Raw genomic sequence first — 11,233 nt, 5'->3', positions numbered from 1 at the left:
AGACAATTTATTGTCCTGCTCGTCAAGAGTCGGTCCGGTATTGCAGTACCTCCGGAATCGGCTCGCCTCCCCTCTGGGGGAGTTTGTATACATTTATTCACAACCTGTAGCATGGTAAAGCCCATAGAAAAAGCCTTGGCAACCGTTGCTAATCACTCTGGCTTCAGTTCAGTACACGAATGAATCTTTCGCCTTTTACTAAAGATTTCCGTGGACAGGAGCAATTTCAATGAGTCTTAACAGACTTTTTTTCGGCTGTCGACAGTCTTCTGACATCGGCAGCTTGCACATATTTAACATACAAAAACATGGCTTCAAGAAACATTTTCCGGTTTTCTTAGCTTCCAATTATGTGACAAAGAAAATTTCATAAAGAATTATCGTAATTCACAGAATATGTTATTTTCATTTTAGTTGATGTTTTTATTTCATGTTTTATTTTCTAATGTTCTTATTGGGTGCTGAAGAGCCATAAAACCTCATAATCGAACAATTTACTAAAATATTATTAATATTGAAAGATTTAAATTTCGAAATAACCTACCTACGGTTAATCTACACGCGTTTAGAAGCCGTAAAAAAATATTTTCAACCTTGTAATGGACCAAACAAAAAATATAGAAAAAATTATCGAAAAAAAAATCTTTTAAAACTTACCTTACGTTAGTCCTTATGCGTTGCGAAGCTCAAAAAAAATATTTTCGACCTTATAATAGAACAAACAAAGAAAATAGAAAAATTTTCCAAAAAAATAAAAAGTCGAAATTCGAAAAAGAAGAAAAGTGGTCCTTTTCTAGGAGTTTTTTATTCCCAAAAAATGGGTCGATGTCCCCGTAACCCCTAAAAAAAGGGGGTCGAAATAACATTTTTTCATCATGCTTCAAATGGGCTGAAAAATTTTTTACGGGGTCTCTGGACCAAACAAAAACGATCTGTCGAGTCAGAATTCCAAAAATCGAAAATTCCCGAAATTTCTGTACTTAAGAGGCGGGGCGCCCACTATCGACAAAAGTGTGCCAAAACCCACAAACGTTGTGTTACGCGCGCTAAGATAAATACAAGCCTGATTGCTGAAAATGTATTCTATTTGAATAAGGTAAGTATCAACACCAAGGAAGCAATTCCTTTATTATAAACTCATACTCTGACATTGCGCTAATATTGCTCGTGAATTGTTATTTAGTTTAAAAGTATAATTTATATTACTTTTATTTTATTTTAATTCTATATAATAACTATTTTATATTTTTATTAAAAAATTTCTTGTTTAGTTTCCAAGCAACCACAGTTACGTTTATATGTTTAATTCTATTGTATTCTATATTTATCGATAATTTAATAAATGTTTTAAAAGACTATTCTGGTTTTCCACGCTCTCTTCAAAAATGTGAGTTCTTTTAATTCTTCCACTTAATTATTCATTTTAAAGTAAAACAACTAGTTATACATATTATTATATTATAATGTATGTGTATTATATACTATTATTTTATAACATAAACATAGTTGAGTTATTAAATTAAACGTCAAATATTTTATTACCTAAAATTAAGTTAATCGTAAAATCTGATGTAGTATGAGATATTCTTTAGAAACTAACTATAAATATTCTTGAAGTAAAACAATACAATCTATAAATAGAACAATGAGAAATAGTAAAACAAACTAAACACAACATGTTTATTTTAACATTATTTTTTAATTAGTTTAATCACTTACTTCTAATCATAGTATTTAATATAGAATATAGTCAACAATCTTTTAAACAAAGTCTTAAATAAAGTTACAGGGAGTAATTGTAATTAAAACACCAAAAAAAAAAGGTTTTAATAAAAAAAATAATTACATCAAGTTAAAATTTTATAAGGATTAATTTTAAAATATCAAATCGATTGTAAATCAAGTGCAAATAGGTTTTTTAAACAAACCGAAGGGTTATAAAGGCTTGTAAACGCTCTCAAACGCCTACGACCATACCACACTGAGCACACCCCATCTCGTCCGATCTGGGAAGTTAAGCAGTGTCGGGCGTGGTTAGTACTTAGATGGGTGACCGCTTGGGAATACCACGTGCCGTAGGCTTTTGCTTTTTGAATTCATCTTTTTTGTACTATTTTTCTTTCTGACCTATTTATACTTATTACTCGTTTATTTACATTTCTTTAACGCTTAAAAGAAAAGTAAATTCTAGTTATTAGCAAATAAAAACTCAAGCCAATCAGATAACGTTATTTGCTGTTTAAACCAATTAGAGCGCTAAAAAAGTGGTTTGACCAGTTTGAGATATCGAAAAAAAAATGGCACCATCTTGTAGAGTACAATTTTCTGAGTTAAAATTAATACAATTAGTCTTTTATACTAAACTTTAAAGTTTTTTTGTCCAAAAACAAATAAAAGCGTGGCTACTTGAAAAATCAAACGAAAATAAATTTTGCACTTTTGTATTGTGAGTCATAATAAGTTATTTACTGTTACCAACAGATACTAGCAAAAGCTTTTTAAAGTTTTGTATTAACTTAATGTATTTGTAATTACTTTTACTTAATAGAAACTATTGAATTACGTTTACTTAGTTTACTTTTGTATGTGTATTAAATATATAGCAATTTTGTTTGAATAAGGACTATTAAACTATTAAAAGAAAACTATCAAAGTTTACTAACTCAAAAGCTAAATCTTAGTTTTATTGTTATAAACATTTATGTTGTAATTTACTAATAACTAAATGAGTTTATTTCAAACAAAAAGATTTAAATAATGTTATGTTATGTCAAGCCTACTATATGAGGTATATAGGTATATAAGGTATACAAGCTTATGTTTGAAAATTATAATAAGAAAAATAAAAATAAATACTTAGTTGGTAAAATTTGTATGTTTTAATATGCAAATTAGAGTTAGTATAGAAGTTTTTTTTAAATATAATAAATATAAATATTTAGTTACTAATAATAAACTAAAATACCAATTTTGTAGTTATTACAAAAAAAAAACTTATCTTACTTAAAGTTCACTGTAATTGAAATATTATACAAAAGCTTCATAATTATAAGCTTTGAATAACTTTACTTCATAAAAAGTTAGTGTTTTGTGTATTGACTTTATGATTATTTTATTTTAGTAACTGTTAGTTTTATACTTTAATAAAAGAAATATGGTTAACAAGTAAGTTAAAAATGAAAGAAGCATAAAAAAACACACTAATTAACTGCTTATTCAATAGTTTGATTATTTAATTATTTTTCTGTTATATAGTTTAATCGTATTGTATAAAAAATACAGAGAGTTCAAATACATAGTTTTTTTTTCTAAGAAAATTTAATTCTTTAATAATAAGTAGTAATTTAAATAAAAAATAATACAAATAAAGTTATACAATATATATACAATAGTTTGTCAAACTAGGCAAACACTACTAGGCAAAAAACAAACTAGGCAAAAAACCTACAAAGTAGGCCACCACTACAATCCAATGTTCCAACTGGAAATTCAATGAGATCGTTACTGTACTTGTGATGAACGTTGATAATCCCCAAGATTGTAAGTCGAAGGCCTTACCCAACCTAACCAGCGCACTGGTTTTCTTACAACTGAATTAATCAACATTTAATATTGAATATAATCATTATTGATAGATAGAGGAATGTTGACAATCAACAACAGATTGTAGGTCAAAGGCATTACTCGACCCAAGTACCCACAACCTAGATTGATCAACATTTATTAGATAGATTTGTTTATTGATAGATAGAGGAATATTGTCAATCCACAACAGATTGTAAGTCAAAGGCATTACTCGACCCAAGTACCCACAACCTAGATTGAACAACATTTGTTAGATAGATTAGTTAGATAGATAAATAGTACAGTATAATCTCAAAGAATTTGAAGCCCGAACATTGAACGATAGTGTGTTTCGTGACGACTAGCGGATTCGATCTCTCAACCTTCTGCTTATGAGTCAGCTGATAAGACCACTGACCCACCGCGCCACGACAAAGATAAAGAAATATTTTGCTATATAAATAGGTTGATTTTTCAGTGAACTTCAAGTGTCAATTTTTCAGTGTCAATTACAGTGAACTTCAAGTAAGATATACAACAGTATATATATTTCCGAGTCTGACTTTGAGTACTTTTTATATATTATTAACAAGATTTTTTAGGAGTAATATCTGTTTAGTTCTTTAATATATCTTTAAAATAATAATATTTTTTAAGGTGTTTAAAACTTTTAGAAGCTGTATGTAATGTCTTTTAGTTTAATAGTTCTTTAAATTAGTAAAAAAAAATAAACATGGTTGAGTTATCAAATTAAACAAAATAGAACGTCAAGTATTTAATTACTAAAATTAATTTAATTAAAAAAATCTCAGGTAATCTAAAATGTCAGGAATTATTTAAAAATAAATATAAATTTAAAACTTATTATATTGAAAAGATTGATGAATAATACTCTTGAATGTATGCAATGTTTGTATTTGTAATGCAATAACATAAATGGATAGATCAATGACAAATTGTAAACATATTGTATTATTTTATTTTACGATTTTATTTTATTTATTTAATAATTCAATAAACTTTACTTCTACTTGTCCTGGTCTTAGGTAATTTATAGATAACAATAATTTAAACAAACACTTTTGTACAGTTACAATACAGTTTTAGTACAGTTTGGGAGTAACTGTTGATTAAAAAAACAAAAAAAAAGTTAATTCAGGTTAAAATTTTATAAGGAATAATTTTAAAATATCAAATCGATTGTAAATCAAGTGCAAATAGGTTTTTTAAACAAACCGAAGGTTTATAAAGGCTTGTAAACGCTTTCAAACGCCTACGACCATACCACACTGAGCACACCCCATCTCGTCCGATCTGGGAAGTTAAGCAGTGTCGGGCGTGGTTAGTACTTAGATGGGTGACCGCTTGGGAATACCACGTGCCGTAGGCTTTTGCTTTTTGAATTCATCTTTTTTGAATATATTGTACTATTTTTCTTTCTGACCTATTTATACTTATTACTCGTTTATTTACATTTCTTTAACGCTTAAAAGAAAAGTAAATTCTAGTTATTAGCAAATAAAAACTCAAGCCTATCAGATAACGTTATTTGCTGTTTAAACCAATTAGAGCGCTAAAAAAGTGGTTTGACCAGTTTGAGATATCGAAAAAATAATGGCACCATCTTGTAGAGTACAATTTTCTGAGTTAAAATTAATACAATTAGTTTTTTTATACTAAAACTTTAAAGTCTTTTTGTCCACAAACAAATAAAAGCGTGGCTACTTGAAAAATCAAACGAAAATAAATTTTGCACTTTTGTATTGTGAGTCATAATAAGTTATTTACTGTTACCAACAGATACTAGCAAAAGCTTTTTAAAAGTTTTGTATTAACTTAATGTATTTGTACTTAGTTTAAATTAATAGAGTTTATTTGGTTTACTTTATTATGTGTATTGAATGTGCTAGTATCTAAAAATAAATACAACTAAACAAAACAAACAAGGAGAGTACTTGAATAGAACCAACACAATTTACAGACCAGTTGTGTACTAAATTTAAAGAAATTCTGAATAGTGAATATGCAATTATTATTATAAGTTCAAAGTTCAATTTAATTTAAATTAATGTATTTTGTAAATTGGTTTTATTTAATAGATAGTAGTGAATTACTTTATTTAATTTACTTTAGTATGTGTTGTATAACTTAATTTAAACCAGAAGCAAAACGGGATTATACTTTCAATAAACTACACAATTTACAGACCAGTTGTGTACTAAATAAAAAGCTATTGTGAATAGTGAATATGCAATTATTATTATAAGTTTATAAGTTCACAGTTTACAAAAGCTTTACAATTTAGTTATTATTTTGTTCATATTTGCATATCTAATTTATGAAAAGTTAGTGTTATGTGTTTTGGCTTTTTAATTTCTTTATTTGTACAACTGTTAGTTTTATATTCTAAAGAAACATTTTTAAATAAATATGTTTAACAAGTAACTTAAAAATGGAAGAAATATATTGTATATATTGAACTATTTATATTTATTCTAGCTATTTGCTTAGTGTATTTATTAATGTGATTATTTTATTTTGTTGTTTGTCTTATAGTTTAATCGTATTGTGTTGAAATATATTTAACAAATACAGAGGTTTAAAGTAAGTTTAAATGAAAATAAAATAAGACATATAGTTGAAATATAAGTTTAAAAAAATATTTTTTTTATTTCTTTGTTTGTTTGATTGTTTGTTTATTATATAATCGCGACGTTTCATTTTATTACTTTTAAGCATACTAAATATAATAATAGGCATAGTTAGAGGAAAAATTCAATTAGTTTCTAACGTAATAAAAAAGTTTATTTCCACAAATAAATAAATACCTGAAAAATCAAATGAAAAATAAATTTCGCACTCTTGTATTGTGAGTCATAATAGGTTATTTACTGTTACCAACAGATACTAGCGAAGGCTTTTTAAAGTTCTATGTTAATTCAATGTATTTGTACTTAGTTTTATTAAAATGACAGTATTGATGGTTACGTTTATTAAGTATGTTTATTTAACGTTATGTAACTCAAGTAAAACCAGAAGCAAATAAGGAGACTACTTTCAATAAACTACACAATTTACATACCAATTGTATACTAAACTTAAAGCTATTCTATTCTATTTTATTCTTGATAGTTATTTTAAAGTTATTAAATTATACAAATGTATTTTATAAAGTAGTTTTATAAAGTTACTATAGTTTTTTTAACTTACTATAGTATGTGTTATATAACTTTAATTAAACTAGAAGCAAAAAGGGAGACTACTTTAAATAAACTACACAATTTATTGTTATATATAACTCTAATAAAACCAGAAGCAAAAAGGGAGACTACTTTAAATGAACTACACAATTTATTGTTATATATAACTCTAATAAAACCAGAAGCAAAAAGGGAGACTACTTTAAATGAACTACACAAATTAAAAATATATTATTATTTATAAATCAATCGTGTTGTGTTTCAAAATAAATTTTTCAAATAATGATTTACAAGTATTTATCAGTTATTTAGTTTTCTTTTTATAGTTTAGCCGTATTGTTTTATTTATTTGTTATTATCTTTATTTAATTGTTTGCTTATTATATTTATCGCCATGTGCTTAAAAAATAAAACAACTATAAAGATTTAAAAAGTAAGTTTAAATAAAAATAAAATGAAACATATAAAATAAATTTTATGATTTTTTATTATTATTATTATTTTTATTTAATTGTTTGCTTAACATATTTATCGCGATGTGCTTAAAAGAATAGAACAAATACAAAGGTTTAAATAAATAAAAATGTAAGTTTTAAATAAAATAAAATGAAACATACAAAATAAGCTTATGATTTTTTATTATCATTTTTATTATTTTTATTTCATTGTTTGTTTATTATATCTATCGCGATGTGCTTGAAAAATAAAACAACTATAAAGGTTTAAAAAGTAAGTTTAAATAAATATAAAATGAAACATATAAAATAAGCTTATGTTTGATTTTTTTATTTTATTTTTATTTAATTGTTTGCTTATTATATTTATCGCGATGTGCTTAAAAGAATAGAACAAATACAAAGGTTTAAATTGTAAGTTTTAAATAAAATAAAATGAAACATACAAAATAAGCTTATGATTTATTATTATTATTATTATTATTTTATTTCATTGTTTGTTTATTATATCTATCGCGATGTGCTTAAAAAATAAAACAACTATAAAGGTTTAAAAGGAAGTTTAAATAAAGATAAAATGAAACATATAAAATAAGCTTTTGTTTGATTTTTTTTATTTTATTTTTATTTATTTTATTTAATTGTTTGTTTATTATATTTATCGCGATCTGCTTAAAAAAATAAAACGAGTATTAAGGTTTGAAAGGTAAGTTTAAATAAAAATAAAATGAAACATATAAAATAAGCTTATGTTTTTTTTTTTTTTTTATTATTATTATTATTTTCATTCAATTTTTTGTTTTATTATATTTATCGCAATGTGCTTAAAACGATAAAACAAGTATAAAGATTTAAAAAGTAAGTTTAAATAAAAAATAATACAAATAAAGTTTATTTATAATAAACAAACATATTTAAAACATTAAAAAAAGTAGTTTATATATATTATTTTTTATTTATTTCTTTTAAACATATTAAATAAAGTATAAAAAAAGTATTAAAACATTTAAACGTAGCATAAATAAGCTTAAAACATTAAAATAATTGAAAAGAAACAAACAAATTGAAAAAAATCGGCAAAAAAAGTTCAACAGCAACATTTGAGCATCATACACGTATGCATTACTTTACACTAGTGAGAGAGACGTGTTTGTGCGTTCGGTCGACTTGGCGAGAAAGCGGGCTTAAAGCATTACTGTTTAGCACCCGAGGCGCGGCTATTGCAGCGGCGGCGAACGTGCTATGTAAACGCATTGGAGCAGCGTATGAAAAACTACAAGCGTCCAGCGGCGGTAGGCTTATAGCTTTGCGAAGTCGTCGAGACGAGTAGCCGACGCAGGCAGGCACGGCTCGAGGCGGGTAACTGCAGCAGACAGATGGCGTGTTGCTGCTGACGAGTTAACCGGCAGAAGGCAAACGGTTGGTCGGGAGAAAGAACAGTCAGTTGTATAGCTGCATGCTGCAGTCGACGCGGGCTGGCGCTTTAAACAGCAAAAGGCCGGCGCCGACTTTCAGTAACGTTCGCAAGGCTTTTAAGCCGAGTGATAGAAAAGGTCTGTATTTATACAGTAAAAACGCTCAGTCGAGCAACGGGTTTAAACGCCCTCGGATAGTTATCTGGTTGATCCTGCCAGTAGTCATATGCTTGTCTCAAAGATTAAGCCATGCAAGTGTAAGTACGAGCTCACGTACAGTGAAACTGCGAATGGCTCATTAAATCAGTTATGGTTCATTTGATTGTACGCTTTTACATGGATAACTGTGGCAATTCTAGAGCTAATACATGCGTAAAGCGCCGAACTGACGTGAGGCGCGCATTTATCAGACCAAAACTAACCGGCTTTCGGGTCGTTACAATGGTGACTCTGGATAAGCTTGCGGATCGCACGGCCTAGTGCTGGCGACATCTCATTAAAGCAACTGCCCTATCAACTATCGTCGGTACGGTATCGGCCTACCGAGGTTGTAACGGGTGACGGAGAATCAGGGTTCGATTCCGGAGAGGGAGCCTGAGAAACGGCTACCACATCCAAGGAAGGCAGCAGGCGCGCAAATTACCCATTCCCGGCTCGGGGAGGTAGTGACGAAAAATAACAATGCAGACCTCGTACGAGGTCCTGCAATTGGAATGAGTACACTTTAAACTTTTTAACGAGTATCCATTGGAGGGCAAGTCTGGTGCCAGCAGCCGCGGTAATTCCAGCTCCAAAAGTGTATATTTAAGTTGTTGCGGTTGAAAAGCTCGTAGTTGGATATAGGGACGGCGAGGTTGGTCGGTCGAAAGGCTAGCACTGGCCTCGTTGTTCTTGTTGGTCGGTGCCTTCGCGGTGCTCTTAACTGAGTGTTGCGGTGGTCCGGCAAGTTTACCTTGAAAAAATTAGAGTGTTCAAAGCAGGCTTTACGCTTGTATAATGTTGCATGGAATAATGGAATAGGACCTCGGTTCTATTTTGTTGGTTTTCGGAGCACGAGGTAATGATTAATAGGAACGGACGGGGGCATCCGTACTGTGCCGTTAGAGGTGAAATTCTTGGATCGGCGCAAGACGAACGACTGCGAAAGCATTTGCCAAGAATGTTTTCTTTAATCAAGAGCGAAAGTCAGAGGTTCGAAGACGATCAGATACCGTCCTAGTTCTGACCTTAAACGATGCCGACTAGCGATCGGGCAGTGTCGAACTTAAGAACTGTCCGGCAGCTTCCGGGAAACCAAAGTCTTTGGGTTCCGGGGGAAGTATGGTTGCAAAGCTGAAACTTAAAGGAATTGACGGAAGGGCACCACCAGGAGTGGAGCCTGCGGCTTAATTTGACTCAACACGGGAAATCTCACCCGGCCCGGACACAGCGAGGATTGACAGATTGAGAGCTCTTTCTTGATTCTGTGGGTGGTGGTGCATGGCCGTTCTTAGTTGGTGGAGCGATTTGTCTGGTTAATTCCGATAACGAACGAGACTCTTACTTGCTAAATAGCTGCTCGACCCATTGGGTCGGAGACAACTTCTTAGAGGGACTAGTGGCGTTTAGCCACACGAGATTGAGCAATAACAGGTCTGTGATGCCCTTAGATGTTCGGGCCGCACGCGCGCTACACTGACCGGATCATCGTGTGTTCCCTAGGCCGAAAGGTCCGGGTAATCCGTTGAACCCCGGTCGTGCTAGGGATAGGGACTTGCAATTGTTTCCCTTGAACGAGGAATTCCCAGTAAGCGCGAGTCATTAGCTTGCGTTGATTACGTCCCTGCCCTTTGTACACACCGCCCGTCGCTACTACCGATTGAATGGTTTAGTGAGGTCCTCCGATTGAGCCTGGTACGTGCGGCAACGCACTCGCCGGTGTTCGAAAAGACGATCGAACTTGATCATTTAGAGGAAGTAAAAGTCGTAACAAGGTTTCCGTAGGTGAACCTGCGGAAGGATCATTAACGAATCGAAATTTGATTTCAAGCGACGTCTCTTCTTTTAAGAAGGGACCGAGCCCTGTAACTGTTATAGTTCGGTCGCGTTGCTTCCTGACAGCGGGAGTAATAATTCAGCACGCAAGTGCTGGCGCGGCCGCTTCTTTTTGAACACGATTTTTTTGGTTGCATTGAGATTGATTAACACGAGAGATCTCTTAGCGGTGGATCACTCGGCTCGAGCGTCGATGAAGGACGGAGCTAGCTCCGAGAAGTAATGTGAATTGCAGGACACATTGAGCATCGATATTCTGAACGCGTATTGCGGCCTCGGGTAATCCTGGGGCCACGTCCGTCTCAGGGTCTTTAACACACCGATCCTTTCATTAGTTTGAAAGTGCCTGCGACTCGTTTCTGTATTAAGGAGCGTGTCGTCAAAGACAGCTGGTCTGGCGATTTCACAGCTGAAGCGTGAGCAGCCTGCTGGCCTCGGGTGAGGTAGCAACGACGGTAGGTGCTCGAGAATAAGTTAAGTGACTTCAAAAGGCCGACGTACAAAGCGCATGTACTTTTATAGTACATCACTTTTGACCTGAGATCGGGCGGGACGACCCGCTGAA

At 31.4% G+C, this 11,233-nt stretch overlaps 6 non-coding genes across 6 annotated transcripts in view; all 6 read left to right on the top strand.

Annotated features, from left to right (window-relative positions):
- Positions 1–152: 152 nt before the first annotated feature.
- LOC145847188 (U5 spliceosomal RNA) lies at positions 153–267 on the top strand. The gene has a single exon (XR_014371123.1). It is a non-coding gene; the product is annotated as a U5 spliceosomal RNA (small nuclear RNA).
- Positions 268–1,963: 1,696 nt separating this feature from the next.
- On the top strand, positions 1,964–2,082 carry LOC145847199 (5S ribosomal RNA). Its single transcript, XR_014371132.1, has one exon. It is a non-coding gene; the product is annotated as a 5S ribosomal RNA (ribosomal RNA).
- A 2,753-nt stretch (positions 2,083–4,835) lies between these two features.
- On the top strand, positions 4,836–4,954 carry LOC145847198 (5S ribosomal RNA). Its single transcript, XR_014371131.1, has one exon. It is a non-coding gene; the product is annotated as a 5S ribosomal RNA (ribosomal RNA).
- A 3,879-nt stretch (positions 4,955–8,833) lies between these two features.
- Positions 8,834–10,640, top strand: LOC145847191 (small subunit ribosomal RNA). Its single transcript, XR_014371126.1, has one exon. It is a non-coding gene; the product is annotated as a small subunit ribosomal RNA (ribosomal RNA).
- Positions 10,641–10,826: 186 nt separating this feature from the next.
- On the top strand, positions 10,827–10,979 carry LOC145847183 (5.8S ribosomal RNA). Its single transcript, XR_014371117.1, has one exon. It is a non-coding gene; the product is annotated as a 5.8S ribosomal RNA (ribosomal RNA).
- A 222-nt stretch (positions 10,980–11,201) lies between these two features.
- The window catches only part of LOC145847195 (large subunit ribosomal RNA), a 3,632-nt gene continuing 3,600 nt past the window's right edge, over positions 11,202–11,233 (top strand). The window contains exon 1 of the ribosomal RNA XR_014371129.1: positions 11,202–11,233. This exon is cut by the window's right edge and continues 3,600 nt beyond it. This is a non-coding gene — a ribosomal RNA (large subunit ribosomal RNA).

The sequence above is a fragment of the Thalia democratica genome, unplaced genomic scaffold (assembly GCF_965202585.1).
Source record: "Thalia democratica unplaced genomic scaffold, ktThaDemo2.hap1.1 HAP1_SCAFFOLD_840, whole genome shotgun sequence".
Taxonomy (NCBI): Eukaryota; Metazoa; Chordata; class Thaliacea; order Salpida; family Salpidae; genus Thalia; species Thalia democratica.
The sequence above is the reverse complement of the archived record's forward strand: the minus strand, read 5'-3'. Positions and strand labels throughout refer to the sequence as shown.